General features: G+C 30.1%; 1 protein-coding gene across 1 annotated transcript in view; it reads right to left on the bottom strand.

Annotated features, from left to right (window-relative positions):
* Positions 1 to 20479, bottom strand: part of LOC132751577 (cell death abnormality protein 1-like) — a 44717-nt gene that overhangs the window by 12129 nt on the left and 12109 nt on the right. The window lies entirely within an intron of this gene.

Genomic DNA, 20479 nt, shown 5'->3' with positions numbered 1-20479 from the left:
ATACAATACCCACGATGTCATAGATACAATACCCACGATATCATAGATACAATACCCACGATATCATAGATACAATACCCACGATATCATAGATACAATACCCACGATATTATAGATACAATACCCACGATATCATAGATACAATACCAACAATATCAAAGATACATTACTCACGATATCATAGATACAATACTCACGATATCATAAATACAATACCCACGATATCTTAGAGGCAATACCCACGATATCATAAGTACAATATCCACTATATTATTGATACACTACTTATGATATCATAGATACAATATCTACAATGTCATTGATAAAATTACACAATTTTAAGTCATCATAACATTTTAAAATGATTTAATTAAATATTTCATGCACTTTAAGGATTATTCTCTAGATATTGAATATACGAAACATTATAATTAGAATTCTAAATTGCATAATTTTGATCAATTTAGGATGATTAAACACTCAGACGATATTTCAAAATATCCCATGCAAAGAATCTTCAGTTTTTTAATGACTATCTACACCGTATAGCTTTAGATATATTTAAACCTTTTATCTGTAAGATCAAACCTTTGTATGAGATAAAAATTTGATACTGATTTAAAGTATCACTAAAGAGCAGTGAACAAATATATACTTGTTATGCATGGGCTATCTTATGGACTTTTTAACGGGAATAGGAATATCAAGGTCATTAGAATTTCGTCTGCATTAAACCTTACCACACTATATAGTTTAGAAAATAGTAATACTGGATGTTAATTGTGTACTTTTAGATTTTGTGGTTTTTAATAAGGCGTATGATTTACTGCATTGTGTGACGATTTATTTTGCGAGTCCTCAAACAAGATAAAAGTATATAAAACATACATTCACATATATCAGCTTAACGCTCCAGGACGCATTTCAAATTCCTTGCTTTTTTGCAAAACATTTTATTTACATTTTAGTCAAGGACAATGTTTTCTTATCTCCGTATACAAAGACTGAACAACTTTCTTAGACTTAATATCAAAAACAAGTAATTGTGCGTAAAACTAAAGGGCACTGTTTTGAACTGGAATAAATGTTTCGGTGTAACAGAAGCTGCCGTTTTACATCGTCGGATACCCACGGCCGAACCATAAACATTTATCAGCCGTGGGATTTTTAGCCGATATTCAGTCGATTAGAGGTGTGTCAAAGACAGCTATTTCATTGGCTGCCTCACGATTTCATGATGCGATTAAAACCAATCAAAACGCTCGTTCTGTATGACGTTCGGTATTACAGACACTATTGCGACAACCATAGACGACGTGAATAGTTCAACATCGAATAAATTAAACGATTTACAGCAAGAAAGTATTGATAATTTACTTTTACAGCGTGATATTTTCCTTTCTGATTAATATCTGTTTGCAGAAGAACTGATTTGGCGATATCTTTTGCCATTGATTTTAGCAAGACACGTACAACAGTTTTTAACCGTGGGCGCTGCCATTTTGTTTCTTATTGTTTTTTATACCTCCACTGTTGAAGAATATAGATTTGATAAACGCGATGTCATTGGTAGATACTTAACGCACCTGTTGCCGTATATCGACGCAAATCGATTCATTTTACCCACGGTTGATTGCATGTTATGTAACATGTTTATCAATCGTGGGTATCCGACGATGCCGTTTTATTGCATTGTAATAAAACATCTATCTTTATCTATTCGTGAAATGGAGCAGATAGTATTTTGTGCCATATTAAGAATATTTAAACAATTGAATAGAAAATGGTCAAAAATTAAGTAAAAAATTGTATAGATTGCAAGACATGCACATAAATCTAAGTAAGTGTAAACAATAAGTGTACGAAGCAAAATTTTCTCATATAAATATATCACTTTTATTGAGAACATCATTGTTTTATAAACAAAATCGCTTTGGTCATTTACGAGACACATCAATCTTATTACTATTATCTTATAAATGAACTGTAAAACATAAAACAGTATGTTTGTGTAAATAGATATCAAGTACCTTGATAAAGTCAAATATTTTATAAGCTTTCATGAAAAGTCATATCCCATTTAACTAACAAATCTATGGAAATGTTATAATGTTTTCATAATGTATTTATTTAAGGACAACTCAACATTTTTTTCTCCAATACAATTAATACTCCAAAATTATTGCATTTAAACCGATAAGCGGGCAATCAAAATTTCTAAATTTACTATTTATGGGACAGTTCAACAGATACGGGACACGCCTGTTTTCCTTTCCACTTCATTTTTGTTATTGCAATTTAAGTTTAAATGTATTCGTTCATGAAAGTAAGTATCCATTGAACTCTATAACATTCAAAATGTCTGAATGTGCAATACAAGTTTAAATGTATTCGTTCATGAAAGTAAGTATCCATTGAAATCTATAACATTCAAAATGTCTAAATGTAAGCAAAGGGAAATAATAAGTTGTAGATTATTGATTAAAATCTGTAGGAGTTTCCCTTGGCCGTTGTATTAGTTAGTCATGCGTGTAATTGTTCCCGCCGTTTTCTGAGTTGTCATGAGTATGTTCTTCAGTTGTTTATAAGTTGATTATTTATTCTTGGAAAGGACTGATGTTTTAAGTTTAAGGTTGGTGAAGTTTTATATTGGTCGCTTACTTTGTTTAAGTGATTTACAAATGCGCTGTGTGTCTAAGTATATTAAAGAAGAAATTTATGTATATTGTACATAATTTGTTTACAATGCATCTGATAATGGCAGCATATTAAAGTTAATATCTATTTGCAGTAATTAATATAAATCACTGTCATTCTCTTTTGTGCACATGGTGCAGTAACACCACACGAAAGACCCAGCCAGCATCACCATATCGGGCCGATATAGGATTAATGTCGGCATGTCGGCAAAATATGCCGACTATTGGCCGACGTCGGGCCGCTGCAGTGCCGACATATTGAGTTTTTTGAAAAATTCCAATTGCAATGCCATTGTTTACTTAATAATGTGAATAAATTGTCCTGTGTATGATTTCAATTACTAGAACAATATTAACCACATTTCGTGTTAGATCAAAAAAGATACATCGGGTCTGCGTCGGGCCTACATGACCTATCAATGCAAGTATTCTGTATATCGGATTGACATCGGTACGATATTGCGTTTTCTGTTGAATTGAAAATCATGCAGCAAATAATTGTAAATTTTGATATGAATTTCTAAAATAATCATAGTTGAGTTTAAAAATGATATGTGGTTTGTTATTAAATTCAATATTTACGTTTTGACTACATAAAAATCACTCTTTTATTATATCTTAAATGAAAAGCATGAAAATATTCACTGCAGTCCTACAGTTAACAGATTAAGCGCCAAAAAGAAAAGCTAACAAAGGAAGGTGATGAAAAGCATGTTTTAATGTAATGATTATTCAACAAATCTGTTAACGCTGTTAATAATTTGATTTTTACACTTAAAATTATTGGAAAAACACAATTTATGTTTGTCTCTTTTTTAGATGTAAAATTATGTTTGAAAATATTTGTCACATGATTTCGCGGCATGCATTATCATGGTAGTGATTGTCATTTGCACATTTAAGTTAAAATAGGTGTCTTTATTGTCTAATTTTGTAGAATAATTATCTTTTATTTTGTGTTTTTGCAGGTTGTGCCAAATGCTTGCTGCTAGATGTCATCAACATGCTAGCATAAGGATGATACCTGGTCGATATAGGACCGATATCTTTCTACTGTTGGCTGACATCGCACCGCCATTGTTTTGATGTAGGCCCGATGTCGGCAAGAAATATCGGGCCTATATCGTTAAGATGTCGGCCCGATATTGTTCTGCCGATGTCGGGCCAACATCATTCCTATTTGCAGCCGAGGTTAAAGCCGACATCGGGCCGTCATAGAAAACCATGTCGGTTTGATGTCGGGCCGATATAGAATGATGGCTGGGGAGTATTTTTGAATGAGTGTCATTTGAGTCCAATTCACAATTAGTAAAAAATTCTGGAAACAAAGTGATCCCTCGGAAGCATTAATCACAACAAAATAACATAAGAATTGCAGACTCGGTTTGATTGAGTCTGTACATGAGGGATAATGAATAAGTGCAACATCCCTCACGCCCCCTTGCACCGGCTTGAGCGGTACTCAATTCTCAACACTTTATAGTGTCGGCATCAATGATCCCGAAGGACCAGAAAATATAACAACACTGAAGTGAAGTACGGGGCAACTTTTTACGGCTGCCACACGGCACTTGACACCTGCTGTAAGTTTAATTACACATGTCATATTATTTTTTTTACTATTTTATAAGTTTACTCTATTCATTTAATTGGCCACAGGATTGAATTATCAAATATTGAATATAATGCACAAAAATGTACCTGGAATGTTCAATCATTAATTTAGGAGTAATTAATTGATGTAATGGTAAAATGACTGTTATATTGGCTATTTGTTATAATCATGCTATGACTTAAATTGTATATATTGTGTTGTCTTAATGATCTCAGTATGTACATGTATTTAGTATTGATATATTTGTTTGTGTCAGGGCTTGATCTTCTTGATACTGATATGAATAGATATATATTTGTAAATACATATACACATATTGTGAGTGGGGTAATCATAATTACTTAATCAAGTACTTGTGATGTAACCTCATGGGTTAATTCTACTTGTAATTTATACTATACTGAGTTCATAAACTAATGGACATGCTAATTAACAGTATTGAACAAACTGAGCCTCGTTTATAAATTATAACTTTACATATTAAAGGGCATAATTTTAACCAACAACGTCGCTGATCATAGAACCTAAACGAAGGTCTTCTCAGATTGTCTTTCGTCTAAGATATCTTCCCTTGGACCAAGTTTGTCGCATCTTGAAGCAGCAGCACTTTATAGAGCTACATCCTTCGCCGTTGGTTAGATCACACCAGCTGAGTAACCTAACTTGGTCACCCATCTAGTGTGACCTATGCACTCCGAGCGAAGAGAAGTCTGAGTAACCGATTGAGTTATGCGGGCTGATATGCATGTTATTATATAGCATACACGTTATTATATCGCATGATATTTCACACCTTATAAAATGTAACCAATGAACTTTCAGCGTTTGCACCACATGATGTTTAAACAGGAATCATTATTGGACGAAATCTTGGCAATTTAGCCTCGTTTTCATTACTGGAGTCCAAAAAAAGAATCATATCAAATGCGTATTGTTCTCCATATAGCCTCGTTTTTTATTTTCAAAGTAAATAAACTCTATAACAAATACATAACATATTCCATTAAACCTTGTGTTTGTTTTCAAAATGCAAAATCCATATCAAATATTTATTGTACTTGAATAGTTTGATTAATCTTCTGATTTATGTCAAAATGCCAAAACATTTGTAGTATAAAAAGGAGTTTATTCTGCATTTTTGATACAATACTGATTCTATTGAACTCGAAAACAGTCTAGCACCTCGTCCACGACCGAGTGGTTAAGGTCGATCACTTCCAACCACTTATGTTTACCGAGCAGTGCAAGCGTTTTTGGATTATTATATGTGAAAGTTGAAGAGTTTTGTTAATGATAAGCTCGAAATGGTGAACATTTCTGTTTGACATATTAAGTTTATGTTAAATGATTTAATATTTAATGAGACAAAAATCCACCCTAGATATATCAAGTATAATAACATTGATATTTTTGAAAACATACTGTCAAACGCACGGTATTTAAGAGCCTCGTAAATGGTCTTGTAAAAAACGCTTGTAAAATGCAAATTAACCTAAAATCTTTAACAAAATGGTTGCGCAGATACTCTTAATCCTTATATTTTATGTTAACTATATTTCTCTAGGCTAACTCTCTAATATTACTATTGAATTAACCATTTATACGTTACCATGAATTATTAACATTGCCAAGAAATTAAGACATGTAAATAATACCAATTTTGAAGACAAGCACTTCAAATTTGATTTTCAGAAAATAAATTTAAACAGTTGTATGGCACAATCTTAAATAGAATGACGAACATAACCTATGTTTACTGTTTACCACGATACTCTGTAAGAAGATACTTGCAATGAAACATACTTCGATTTAGATGAAGACATACTGTTTTTCATAACCCTTCCATGCAAAGCGGTTGTTACTAGCAAAGTTAAACCAATAAGCTATTTAACTTACGTTCGATACAGTACCAATTGTTAAAGGATTTTACAGGAATGTTCGGGCTTAAATACTTCCACAAACTGTAAAAGATGAATATTCCAAACATTTTAATAAACTATAGCATGTGTATGTGTAACAAAAATGTATAATTTACAATAATTATTATTATAATTTATTTATAACTCTTGTATAAATTGTTTTCATTTTGTAAATGCATAAAAAATACATAGCAACAGACTTTATAATTTCTTGATTTCTAGTCGACACGATAATATTATTTTTTATTTGTTTGAATATAATACATAGGTGTGTATGCTGCACAATAATATAAAACGTTTAACAAAAACAAAACCACCCATTTTCACTTAAGTACGACATTTCATTAATTCTATAAAACAGAAAATTAAAGGCATGGAATAACGTACGTACTTTAGAAAATGGGGAAGGGCCTTTTAAACAAAGGGTTTCCATATGTTTTAATCGAAGAAACCTTCCCCCTTTTAAAAATTTAAAAAAAGGGAAAGGGTTAATAACTTATTTTTTATCTTTTAAACTGTATTAAAAAAAAATTTTTTCCTTCTAAAAAGTTGGTTAATTTTTTTGGGCCCAATACTTAATTGTTTATTACTTTGTTAAAACTGAAAAAATTTTTACTTTGCTCCATGCAGAATGTGCATGCCCAAGATATTAATGCAAACTCCTTGTCCAAGGAAAAACCATAATGTGAACAGGTCTCTACACGTACCTTAGAAGTATTTGTTTGTTTGTTTATTTTTGTTTTTGTTTTGCTTTTTGTTTAATTAGAATATTATTTGCAAAGTAGACATATTGCTTATTCTCTCAAACAACATAATCTCGCGATTGACCTTAAATTGGTACAATTTTATTTCTACTGCATTAGTAACGCAGTAAGGGCTATTTATGCATATTTTGACCCCTTTTAGGTAATATACGTGGATTGTAAATGCCAGTGATAATCGTAAATTGCTTATTTTTGGTTATTTCATAATATTATACATTCAAATACATTTTCAATGTTTTCATGAAAATTAACGTGATTCTGCATGCTGCTTTAAGTGAGAATGTGTGCCAATGAGAGCTTTTAAACGAAGGTTTCATTTTCAGAATCGAATGAATTCAGGGTTTTCTTAAAAATTTGAGCCCAAAAAAAAATTTTCTTTTACTTATTTTCCCTTGATTTTTTTATCTTTTTTTTACCCAAAATTTTTTGTTTCTAAAAATGTTGGTTAATTTTTTGGCCAAACAATTTTTTAAATATTTTTTTAAAAACTGAAAAATTTGTTTTTTTGTCCATGCGAATGTGCTTTTGCCAAAAATAAAAGGGCAACCTCCTTTGTCAAAGGGAAATGCCCGTAATGTAAAAAAGGTTTTTTACAGGATTTTTAAAGTTTTTAAAATTTGTTTTTTTTTGTTTTTTTTTTTTGTTTTTTGGGTTTAATTAGAATATTTTTTGAAAAGTAAAACATTTGTTTAATTTTTCAAAAACTTTATCACACGTTTGCCCTTTAAATTGGTGGTTAAGGGGAGCAGAGGGAAATTTGAAAAAAGGTTTTTTTTCCCCAGAAATTTATCTAAAAATTAATGACTTCTTGAAAAAGAAAAGAAACTAAGTTTTTTTTCAAGCACGATTATAGCACAAAAGTTGACCTGTATAATTTTCTTAGCGGTTCGCTAGATTTCAAAAGGGTTCTACCACCCCATCCAGTAATACTTTACTACCCCATTTAATTTATACAAAAAATTAACCAATCCTAACCCCCCAGTAATTTTTTTTATTCCCCCTTTTTGGGGAAAAGATAATTAAATTTACCCAAATTTTAAAGGAAAAAATTTTTTAAAAATAAAAAATAAATATTATTAAAAAATTTTTAATTATATTTATTAAAAATAAATTAAATAAAATCCCTTGGATCCGTTGAATAAAACAAAACCCCCAAATTATAATTTTATTTCACCATTAAGTCAGAGATTTTTTGGGGGTCCAAAACAAAAAAATAAGTAAAAGGGGGGTTCAATGGGTTTCGAAAAAAAGGTAAAATTTTATTAAAAAAATAAAATAAATTTTAAAAACATTGTAGGAGGGAAAAAAAAACGGGGCTGGGATAATTAAAATTTTCGGACCAAAACCAAAAAAATAAACCAACTTAACAAAGTACAAACTTTTTAGGGGATTTTTTTAAACTTTTTTTTTCAAAAAGCCAAAAAAAAAACTTTTTCCAGAAAATAATTTTCAGAAAAATCCCCTTGGGCAATTTTTCTTTTAAAAAAATTTTTTTAAAAAAACCTTCGGGGGTGCCGTTTCCTTTTTTTTAAAAGGCCTTTTTAACCCCAAGGGGGTTTCCTAAAAAAAAAAACATAAAGATTTTTTTTAAAAAATTAAAAGGGTTTTTTTGGAATTAAAAAGGATTTTGAAATTTAAAAGAGGGGTTTCAAAAAATTTGTACTTGGGATTAGCCCCTAACTTTTAATTTTAAAAAAATTTTTAATGGGAAAAAAATAACCCTTTTGCCCCTTTATCTTAAAAAAGTCATCTTTCATGTAAAATAGTGAAAGAATGGCAGATGAGTAAATATAATAATGCTGTAAAATTGACATTTAAACAGTAATATTTCTTATGTATTTATTACTTACTTTATATCATTAATGATATAATTGTAAGGGTACAAATATTTTTTTATTTTCTTCTAAAGTTTTCCTTAAATTGTATAAGGTGGACATGTTTCTTGGAAACAAATATCAATTCTGAGTGAATTATTGAAGTATAATGCACCTTGCACCTGACAGGAATATAATAACAAAGGCTGATAGGCCTGAACGAGTGATTTATTACAAAGCATCTGAACGATTAACCATACATTATTTAATTGTTACAAACATAAGAAAAGATAATAATTATCTATTTCCATTCTAACATGGTAATAAAAAAGATAATAAATAAAACACGTTGAACATTATTAAACATAGAAGTAATTTATCTTACGTCATCTGGTTTATAAATATGACGTTATAATTATCTGACTTTATATTATGTGTCATTCTTTCTTTTAATTCCCGCCATGTATAATTATTTTATGTAATAATGCACTTGACTGCCCTATCTGTTTATAAGGAAATAGTGTGAAGCGTGTTTGAATTTTACGTAAATTTACAAATTTTCTGAATTATGAATATTAAAACATAATTATGCAAAAATAAGTGTGACAAGGCCATATCAGTCACATTTGTCAGTCATATATGATGAATAATGGTACAATATAAATTTCCTTTCATTTCTTCAAGATTTAAAGCCCGGTCAAGAGTCTATGCTTAATGAGGGTCCTTCTCCTCTTTCAGACACTGAGAGAGTGAATCTTTAAATATGTCTTTTGCAAGACCATTGTAACAACAAATCATTCCCTGAAGCATATAAGTACAAACTGTGTCCCTTATATATACAGAACGATTTTAATTTTAAGCTATATTGTCTTTCTTGTGCAGTAATACCGCTTTATACATTTACATTTATTTCCAACCGAAAAAGAGCAAGCGCTTTTTGTTAAAGTGAAGAAAAACTTAGAAAGTAAATTATAGGCATATTATGTTTGAAATTGAAATTTGATTAGTACAGACGAACTTGATTTTCAGGGCTGGTAATTTCATTAATAAAAGATGGTTATTTTTCAATAAGATAATAATCTGTACGAAATGATACGACGCATTTGAAAATAAGATATGATACGATGCAGATGGATGTTTGGAAGTCTTTTCAAGATGGAAAATTTTAATACGACGCAGTTCTAACCTCAGCCCTGATTTTTTAAACGTGTGATTTATGAAAGTATAAAAATCTACAAATTTATTTAGTTTTGTGACCCTTTCTCACCTAGATATTACAATATTCGAAATGATAATATTTCAGTCTAATAGATCTCATTATCGTGCAGACAATAATAATATAACAACAACAACAGCAATAATGAAAATAATAATTACAAAAATCAACAACAACAACGAAGCATAGTTAATATACATTTTAGCTTGAACAATCGAGGGACTAATATGTTTACACAATAGAATGATCTTTTTTTATTGAATCACGAATGGTTATGTTTTGATGTTTCTTTTTTTGTCCTGATTTTTACTTAAATATCAAACTGTACAAGTGAAATTATGGCCACCCAATGGTGCATGTATATAATGAGTGAACAGGTCAATGTAAAGAAGTTAACATTTTGCCATAATTCCTTTAAATTTTATATTTACGATAAATAACTCAAGTGGCTCAAGGAAATTTCTGTAAATATCCATCGGAATTTACCTAAAACTTTCTTTGATATAAAGAGTGGGGCAGTCTCTTTACATTTTAGGCAGATCAATATTTTATCCTAAACATTGTCCAATTTCAACAGTTGGTCAATAATAAACCATTTTAACAGTCTATCATGTGAAATGTATAGTCAGTTTTTCTCAACTATGAGCATAATGTCACTTTAAAATTTACGTCCCCGTTATTAAACTAAATTACTCAATGTAGTATGTTGGTGATTTAAATAAAGTAACATGTTTAAATTTATCCATGAATCAGTGAATTTATCAATTTGGAAAATCTTCAATATCATAAAAAATATGTTGATTGTTTTTATTGAAATATAAATGAATGGATGGTGTAGGTAAGTATGAAATTTAGATCTGATAATACATAAAAATGTATCTATAAATTTTATAGCAGACAATAAATTGTTTTTTAAAGAAAACTATCATTCATAAAAATATAAAACAATCGTACAATCGTACTAAATGCCTTATATAACTATGTAAAAAAATTTAATTTTAAACTTTTGGTATTCAAATGTTTACTTTTTTGTTCCCTTTGGGTCTTAGGGCTATTATTATGTTATATGGTTTTATAAGCCTTATATGATTAAAAAAAAAACATTGTTTTGTCCTTTTTACTAAAATTGTTTGACCAATCCATTTTAAAGGCGAAATTTTAAAACTCATTCATAAAATTTTAGTCAGTTATAAATTAAATTTATTGACACAAAATTTATCTTGTTAGGGTACATGAAAAATCGGGTTACAAAAACACAGACGACTTATATTAATCAAGTTACATGAAAGTCAAAAATTTAAAAAAAATTAAAAATAATTTTATTATTAAAACCACACACGCCCCACCCCACGCGCACACTTTAAAAAATGCATAGAGTGTGTTTATATTTTTTTGGGTTTAAAAAAATTATACATATGTATGTTCAAAAAACCCAATAATAATTCAATTTTCAAAGAGAATGTGAAAGTTTTTGATGACATTTTTAAAATTTCCCAAAGGATGAACAAAAGAATTTCCTTTATTCGCTTTTTTTTCCCTTGTGGTCCTTAGAATTGATCATATGGCACCCAGACGGGCCCAAAATTAAATTTAAACTTTTATAAAATTTATTGCATTTAAAAATTAAATTGTAAGATTCTTTTTCCCAAAATTATTGACATAAAAATTAAAAAAAAGGTGTCAAAAATGTACTATTATCAAAAATATAAAAACATGTTCGCAATAAATAAGGTAATACAAAAAATTTTCATTTAAAACTTAAAAAAATTTAATATTTTAAAACGGGTTTAAAAAGGGACTAAAAATATTGTTTTGAAAAAAATTTTGGGCAAAGCCCTTTTTTTAAAAAATGATAACGACAGGGTTTTTGGGACCGCAAAAATTTTTTTGGGGAAAAAATGTTCCTTTCCCTGACTGCCTTTTTATACAAGTTTTTTTTCCCCAAAAACCCCCTTAAACTCGGGAAAAATTTCCCCAATAACTTTTAAAAAATTTTCTAAAAAGGGGGAGAAAAAATTTACCTATTTGAAAATTGAATGTTTTAATTTAAAATTTAACAAAAGGCATTTTTAATTGGGGTATCTTATGTAAAATGCCGGATAAAGGAACTTACATTTAAAAAATTGCACTAGAAAACCAATTACTTTCAAATTGAGCCTTCCTATTTTGATAGGGGGACTGAGATTGGGGTTAAACCCCAAAACTTAAAAAACGCCGTTCAAAAAAAGCTGTTGTATCAAAATTTACGTGGGGAATAAACAGCTTTTTACAAAGCATAGTAAACACATAATATAGTGTCTATCAAGCCAAAGAATTCATTGAAGTAAAGTTTGGTATTTACAAAATTAATTATCATTTGCAAGATTGAATTGGTCAAGAGCAGTTGACCAATTTAATTTTGTAAATGCCTACAAATGTTCACTTCTATAAACTGTCGATTTATTTAACTCATTATTGCCAGCCAATTGAGCAAATTACATGTGTTTCGATTACTTTGAAGTACATGTAATGCAAACAAAATAACAGTAGCTTCCAACACTAAATTAACTTAAATGTGCATCGGAATTTAAGTAAAAACAACTTCATAAAAAATTATCGAGCGACGATGCATTAATAAAAGCATGTGTTTAAAGTGTCTATTGCTTGTATTGGAATATTGAAAACTATTACTTAAACCATGTAATTATGCTAATATCAAAGTTAGAAAATATGTTCTCAGATGTAAATTATCGTTACGTGCAATATAAATTCATTTTAAAACACAGAACCGAATTTATATATTCAATTACCCGAGTACGTTTTGTCGAAATTTTGTTTTACAGGCGAATTTGACTTTCAGCATTTGAGAAACCTAAGCATAACAAGAAAAATTTCTAAATAAACCATGTCTAAAGAAAAGACACAGACAGAGCATTTATTGTTATAACGAATATGACAAGTATTTTAAAAAAAAGCAACAAATAACTCAAGTACAATGTTAAAATTAATATTGAAAAAATGGATGTTTTATCTAGACCTACAATCATGTTATTTTAAATTATTTGACTACGAACTTACTCATGGAAGCAAAACTATATAGGGTGGTGGTGTACGTAACTTTTCATTCGGATCAACAGAACGTAAGCCCACACTTGGATATACCTATACGGGCAGATGTCACCAGTTAGTTCTCGGACAGCTGTAGCAGTTTACATATTACTATTGTCCTACATTTCGCTGAATGCGAACTCTCTGCTGTCAAAGCAGATGTTACGTCGAATGCGTGATGAAGGCTTTTATGATAATTCCCGAATGCGATTCACATAATCTAACCCATTGAGCTAACCTTATTATTCAATTAATTATACATATTTGTATACGCCTTCTAATATTTAATATGACTCATCACGGATCAATAACGCGCATAACAGACGGTGGCGTCGCATATCTTATATGGAAGGATGACGTCATTCTAAATATTGAGAGGGGCGTATGCAAATGAGATCTATATATGTTTATTTTGTTGTTAATGATTTATGATGTTTTGTTTCACATAAATTTATTACATGTTGTATCCAAAAGTCATGATAATTTTATGGTCTTTTTATTGATACTCAAATTTTTTTATTTTATTTATTATCAGTTTGTGAAATCTTCAAGTTCGTTTTTTTCCTCTTTGTAATGTGATATACGAAATGATGACAAAAGAAGAGCATGATTTTTTTTTGCTGTAATGCTTGACAATAAAACAAAAAATCCCGACTAGGGTTTGAGATATCTTCACACACTGAACAATAAATTATATTGACAGTAAAAATGTAATATTAGAAAATAAGCAGCAAACAAAAGGGACGAAATGATCTAAGATTTCGGTATAAATATAACAAATAAAACTGGCTTTCGGCAAAATTGCAAGTTTAATAACGGACTGGTTGGTAAAGAAAATTCGAAAGGTATAATGTCCGTAACAGTCTGCGCTTCGGGCCATATATTCCTCGTCTGACCAATCATCCGTAAACTTGCATATTGCTACTCAACGGCCATGTTTTATTTATAAAATATACATTGTCTCGCACACACAAGCATGATAGAGAATAATCCAACGCCAATGAAAAACAAAAACATTAAAGGTAAACAGATTACCATCTGAGTCTAAAAAGGTTATTGAGTTTAGCATAAAAGAATTTAATATATATGTATTCATGTCTACATGTTATTGTGATTTTACCTTTGTGACATATACAACCTACAAATTTAGTCAAATATAAAATGTCCATTTTTGCCTTGTCGGAAACGTAAATCTAGATGTCGTATGATGTAAGCAACAATGTTAAAAATAAAATTAAAAAACAAAAAACAACAACAAACAAAAAACACTAACGAACAATACAACAATTATAAATTATTACAAGAGTCTCATTTCTAAGCATTTCTCTACACATCAAGGAATGAAGACTTTTGATATTTATTCTCAATTGTTTTATAGAGTGTACATATATTTTTCTGCCTTATTTAATTGTGGTTATCTTCCCTTAAGGGTAAACTATGGATAATTTTTAAATCTTTCACAAAAGATGTAATACTCTTATAACATAATCAGCTCTTTTCTTGTACAAAGTGTTTTTCTGTTAAATGTTTTTTAAGTCAAAAATGTAAATAAAATAAAACAACTGCGAATAGTGAAAAATAGTATTACAGCAAAGAAGCATATATATTATAAAACCATGTTATCAATGTGCTTCACATTATGATATTCATCATGAATGATGCACCAAGTCTCATGTATAGGTTATGAGTCGTTTAAACAATCATTTATTATTAACCACTCTACGATCCTGTTACAATAGCCTTTTGTTTCGTCTGTGAAATGAAATGATCGTCGGAACATATATCCGATACTTTACCATCAAATATATTGAGAGTATATGGTATATTCGACAATCCGAATTATTTTTGCTATATCCGTATATCCTTCCACAGATATATATACGATATACTCCGTATACTTCACATCAAAATATATATGATAATATACAGCCTTGTTTACCGACGATGCTTCAATATGTTCAATGGAAACTCTATAAAAGTTCTCATAGAGTATAACTGAGATTTAAACAATAAATATAATTGAAGTAAACATGTAAACATTAAATGAAATAGCAATAAACAAACTTGTATCATGATAAAAATATGTAGGAAGGTTAAAACGCGAGAGATCATGTAAACCAGCAAGTTGTGGTTTCCGTTTGCCAGCAAATTGGCAAAACTAAGAATGAAAAATAGTTAAACAAGAGGTGTGTAACATTAAGTTAACAATGTAAAATTGCGTGAATCTCAAGATGCAAAAAAGTTGTGAGTAACGTGTTAGTAAATCTCAGATACGCTGAAACACACTGTAACAAAGTTCAATTGTTCCTGAAATATACCAAAATGATTGTATATGTAGGATATATTTATCTATTCTAGACGAGAATTACACTTCCATCTTTGTTATAAAGTTCCCATTAATGGACAGAAAGCAAACACAAGTCGTTGGATAATTGATTTAGAAACAAATGGTAGGTGGATAAATTATTTTGGAACGAAACGGTAGGTGGATAATTGATTTTGAAACAAAACGGTAGATGGATAATTGATTTTCGAACAAAACGGTAGATGGATAATTGATTTTGGAACAAAACGGTAGATGGATAATTGATTTTCGAACAAAACGGTAGGTGGATAATTGATTTTCGAACAAAACGGGAGATAGATAATTGATTTTGAACAAAACGGGAGTTGGACAATTGATCCTGAAACAAAATATAGATGAGTCATGTGATTATCAATATACAAATGACTTTGGATTGATCACTTGAAGAATATGACACTATAAGAATGAAAAACTTTTTGATAAATTACAAGTGATGCATTATGTGGAAAATGCTTTTTGTCGACTACTAACAATTGATGTAATTGGATTGATGGTCGGTGGTCTACGGATCTTCCTGACTACATAACTACAACTAACTTGGTCGTTCAGCTCTCAAGTTTCTCATAGAAGTTTGTATACGAAACAAACCCCACTACTCTCAAAAGCCATTCTGATACAAATTTATTGCCTTTTATCTTCTCTTAATAAGAATAGCCGTATACGGAGATGATATGCCAAAAACGAGCACTACAGGAGGTATTAAAGCCTTATTTAGAGCTGGTTACACTATATTTTGATATAAGTCGAGTAATACTATCAATCTGCGGGAAAAAAATAATCCATTATTGCTGTAAATAATTAGTTTGTCTTCTTCCATCAGCAGCATTATACTAGGTTTGATCCAATTCAATCTAAGGTTTATTTCTATTAATTTTAGCAAATGATAAAGAATAACAAAAAAAGCATCAACAGAATGTAAAACACAGAATTTGCAATAAAAGTTTGACACACAAAGTTATATTTATTCCTATTATTTGCCAAACCGGACTGGAGGTTATAAAACGTTACTATGGGATCTGTCTCGGACCAAGATTTTTGTTGGTCAGTGAATATTCTTTGCTAGTTTCGATCAAGTCATTAAAACCGAGGATCTGAGTTAAGAGATAAAGATTTTCTCTTATCGGTGTGGTCAGGATTGTAAATTCTTCGTCAGATAATCACAAGACAATAACGTGACAAGTGGTGATTCAAATACATACTTACAAATGTGTTCACGTGACAAAAAGGAACCATGTTATCCGCATTCGAGAAAGATTCATCAACAGTTTCTATTAAACAACTAGAAACAATTCACAAATATAGACATTATCACTTTGCTTATTTCTGACCAATCATCGATGAGAAAGAGCATACTAATCGGATACTTATGAATAACAAAATATTACGTTCTATAAAGCTAATGTGCATATGATATTGGGATATCTTCTGGGTCATTAGTAACCATTTGTCAACTCTTTCACAAATGCACAAATCCATGGCTCTGAGTCGGGTACTATTCTTCGTGCGCTGAGTCTGCAGTTTTGTATTGGAAATGAAATAAAGATTTACATTCTGGTCTTTAAAGAAAAACAGTTTTATGAACTCTACGATAAAAAGTCAAACTTTCTATAGGGTAAAACGTACTTTATTTGTTTGACATGGTATATGCCCATTTAAGAACGGTTGTCTGCCGCTATGCTCTTTTTGATTACAACGGCAAGTCATAAAGCAAGATGCCGGTTATATAAATGTTATAAAACTGTTACAATTATATGCGTTAATTCCCATAAAAGTAACGTTAAAATGTGCCGTATCAATATATAACGATAATGCACATGAACTCCGAGAAATTTCCACCGTTTGTAATTCTTTAGAAATGTAAATGTTGTTGTAATGATTTAATAATGGACATAAGTGCAGTTTATATGGTTAACAATTAAAAAAGAAAGCGCTATACATGAGGCAGTTTAGATTTAAAGGTCGCAAAATGTAAACATAAGAAGTGACTTCCAACAAAGTAATTCGCCAGAATTATGCAATTGCACAGAAATAAAGAGGCAAAAATAGTTCGTGTATATATGAAAATGATATGGTAATTTTGGACAACTGTAAAGAATAAAAAAACAGTTTATGAAAAACAATGAGATGAAGCAACTTTCTGGATGCATAAGTAGGCTTTTAATTACATTATAAGATCTTAAACATTGGAATATTTCTAAATAGATTAACTAAGTATAATCCCTTAGTCGTTTTTTTTTTAATCTAAACACGAGAAAGTTCAATCGATGTGAAGGTAATGAGTTCCGATCTTCATGATCATATTGTGTTCAACAACAACTGTCTAAAATTGTAATTACTAAAAACTCAATTTGTACAATCGTTAAAACTAAACATAAACAAAAATGTTATTTTTTTAATTTTCTTTTGTACTACCTTCGTATTATCTTTGACTGTCAGTTGCTTTAAGATATATTGTGACTTTGTTTCATATTTCGAGCTTGTTACAGAAAAATTTCCAAAATGAAAAAGTCTCGTTTCAGCAGAGAAACAGTAGCGAAGCAAGAAGGGAAATCCAGAACGACTCACATTAGGGCCGACGAGTAAGTGTGCGTGGGAAAGGAATAGGGGAGCATGGTGGGGGGCGGGGGTGGGGGGAAAAAAAATACCCAAAGTCGATTTCTTGAAGCCCTCTTCAGTGGTGTTTTGTTTTTTTTTTTTTATTAATTGTCCGGGGGACCCCATCCCTTAAATAATCAATATATTGGATGAACATTTAATATGACTGCTAATGACATATCAAGGTATAATGTAAATATTTGGTTGTCATGGGGTTACTACCTCTGGCAGAGGTATACTTTTACTTCACGTCTCCCGTTATGCAAATAAATGCCAAACCATTATTGGGAGAGACGCAGGAAATGTCTAGCCCTATAGTGCGTTATTCTATAAACTTCAAAAAAATGAGTGTCTCTTTTAGAACTTTTGTCAATGAAGCCACATGTTATGCTTTTGAAAAACGTGAATATCATTTTTAATTCTATTACGATTTACATTTGTTTCGCGGTTAATTTATTTTGGATTTGAATAAAGATAAAACAGGTCCACCATTGAGGCATATTATCAACAACTTTCCATATAATAATTGATCTATTTCATGTAGATGTTTAACAGCATTTAACAAAACGCTGTTCCAATTTCATGAGGCGTAGACAGAAGTAAAGAATGAAGAAAATATTTATTCCTGTCATATTATCAATTGTGGGTGCAAACCCATAGTTTGTAGCTAGTTATACATGTACGTGAAAGTAACAGTTTTGATTGTTACAAAATCAGCAAAACTTAATCTGTTATAATATATTGTTAATACTGACTTTGCCGGGAGCATTCTGATCCTCGAGCGCGACAACACAACACGTGTGCTGCTGGAATAAACCAAAATGCTGAGAAAGTCCTCTACAGTTTTAGGAAGTGGTTTTTTGGTTTTAAGAAATGAAAAAAATTCTTGTCCTAAAAGCTCTGTAATAACCAGAAAATAATTGTAAAACCCTTTTAAATTTTTCCCAAAAAGTGTTTTTTTCTTTAAAAAATTTTTAAAAAATTTCAAGATTTCCGTTTTTGTCCCTTTCCCTTTGTTTTTCATTTTTTTGCGTTCTAAATTTTTCTTTTTTTAAAAAGGGAAATGACCCGAGAAACACCAAATAAACTCTTCATTATTTTAAAACCAACTTTTTTCATATGAAAATTATTATTATGTTTACAATTGTTTCATTACGGGACCATTTATAGCGAAAAAACAGTTTTTGGACACTGAAAACAGGTATTTATAAATTTAATATAAAACCGTGTTTTATTTCCTCAGACAAGTGAAGAATTTAAAGAAAAAGTTTAATAATAATCAAAATAACGTCAATGAATCTTCATTTCATGGTAAGTTACTTCCCTTTAATTGTTATTTTATTTTTTCTATCCGACATATCTCTTTATTAATTTTTTTCAACTTACGTTTTATAAAGACAGCGGTTTGATATAGTCAATCTTGCCTTCCCGTTCCTTGCTAAGAAAACAAGCGTACTCTGCTGCTTATCACCTTTTATTTTAATTAAAAAAAAGATACGAGTTTAAGAAACCAAAATAATATATTCTGGGGCAGAAACATAATATTTCAATCCCCCCTCTTGGGCCTAAAACTTGCTTGAATTTGTAAAAAACTTTCCAAAAATTGTTTTTATCTTTTAGTAAAATTTTCATATGCCAATTAGTACAGGGTTTCCTAAATTATATTTCTTATCAAGCTTTAAAAGATATACTTGTTTTATTGTATATGCTTAAATGAAACTGACATGGTACATTAGAATGTCGTCTATTTTTGTCCCTGAATCTTTTTCTGTTTTCTTCTCTAGCGTTTATTTCATCCGTCGTCTCCATGTCGACTTCTAGTGCCAAAGTCTGAAAATAGTTACTTATATAAATAAAATTGAAAGAATTAAAAAAAGTCAAAATTGGAACGGTATACAGAAGCACTGTACAAAGATAAATATCGCATATACTATCGAAGGGGATAAACTGCTGTATTGCTTCGTTTAATTCGTGATTATAATCTGCATTTTATAATGCCTTTGAGTTTATTCCCAGTGCCTGTTGCAAATATCTTGCAGCTTTTGCAACTCGATGTATGTAAATCATACATTTTTCAGTATAAAAGGAAAATACATATTCGGTTCTTAATAGATGTGTATAACCTGCAGTGATTTTTTTCCAATTGTCAACACAACCTGTGGCTTTCTGAAGGGGAAAATATAATGAGAAAATGGGAAAAAAAAATTTTCAAAAAATTTAAAAAAATAAATAATTTTCCAAAATTTTAATTAAAAGGGAAAATTAAATTTTAAATTAAATTTTTAAACACGCCGGGGTACATAGCAGGGGCTTTTTTGGGGGAAAAAAGTTTCTGTTAAGTCATTTTAAAAAGGGAGAGAAACGAGGATTTAAAGGGGGAAAATTTTAGGGGAAATATAAAGAAA

The sequence above is a fragment of the Ruditapes philippinarum genome, unplaced genomic scaffold (genome assembly GCF_026571515.1).
Source record: "Ruditapes philippinarum isolate M1 unplaced genomic scaffold, ASM2657151v2 ctg12235_1_1_1_1, whole genome shotgun sequence".
Lineage (NCBI taxonomy): Eukaryota > Metazoa > Mollusca > Bivalvia > Venerida > Veneridae > Ruditapes > Ruditapes philippinarum.
Note: the sequence above shows the minus strand (reverse complement) of the source record. Positions and strands in the feature narration are given on the sequence as shown.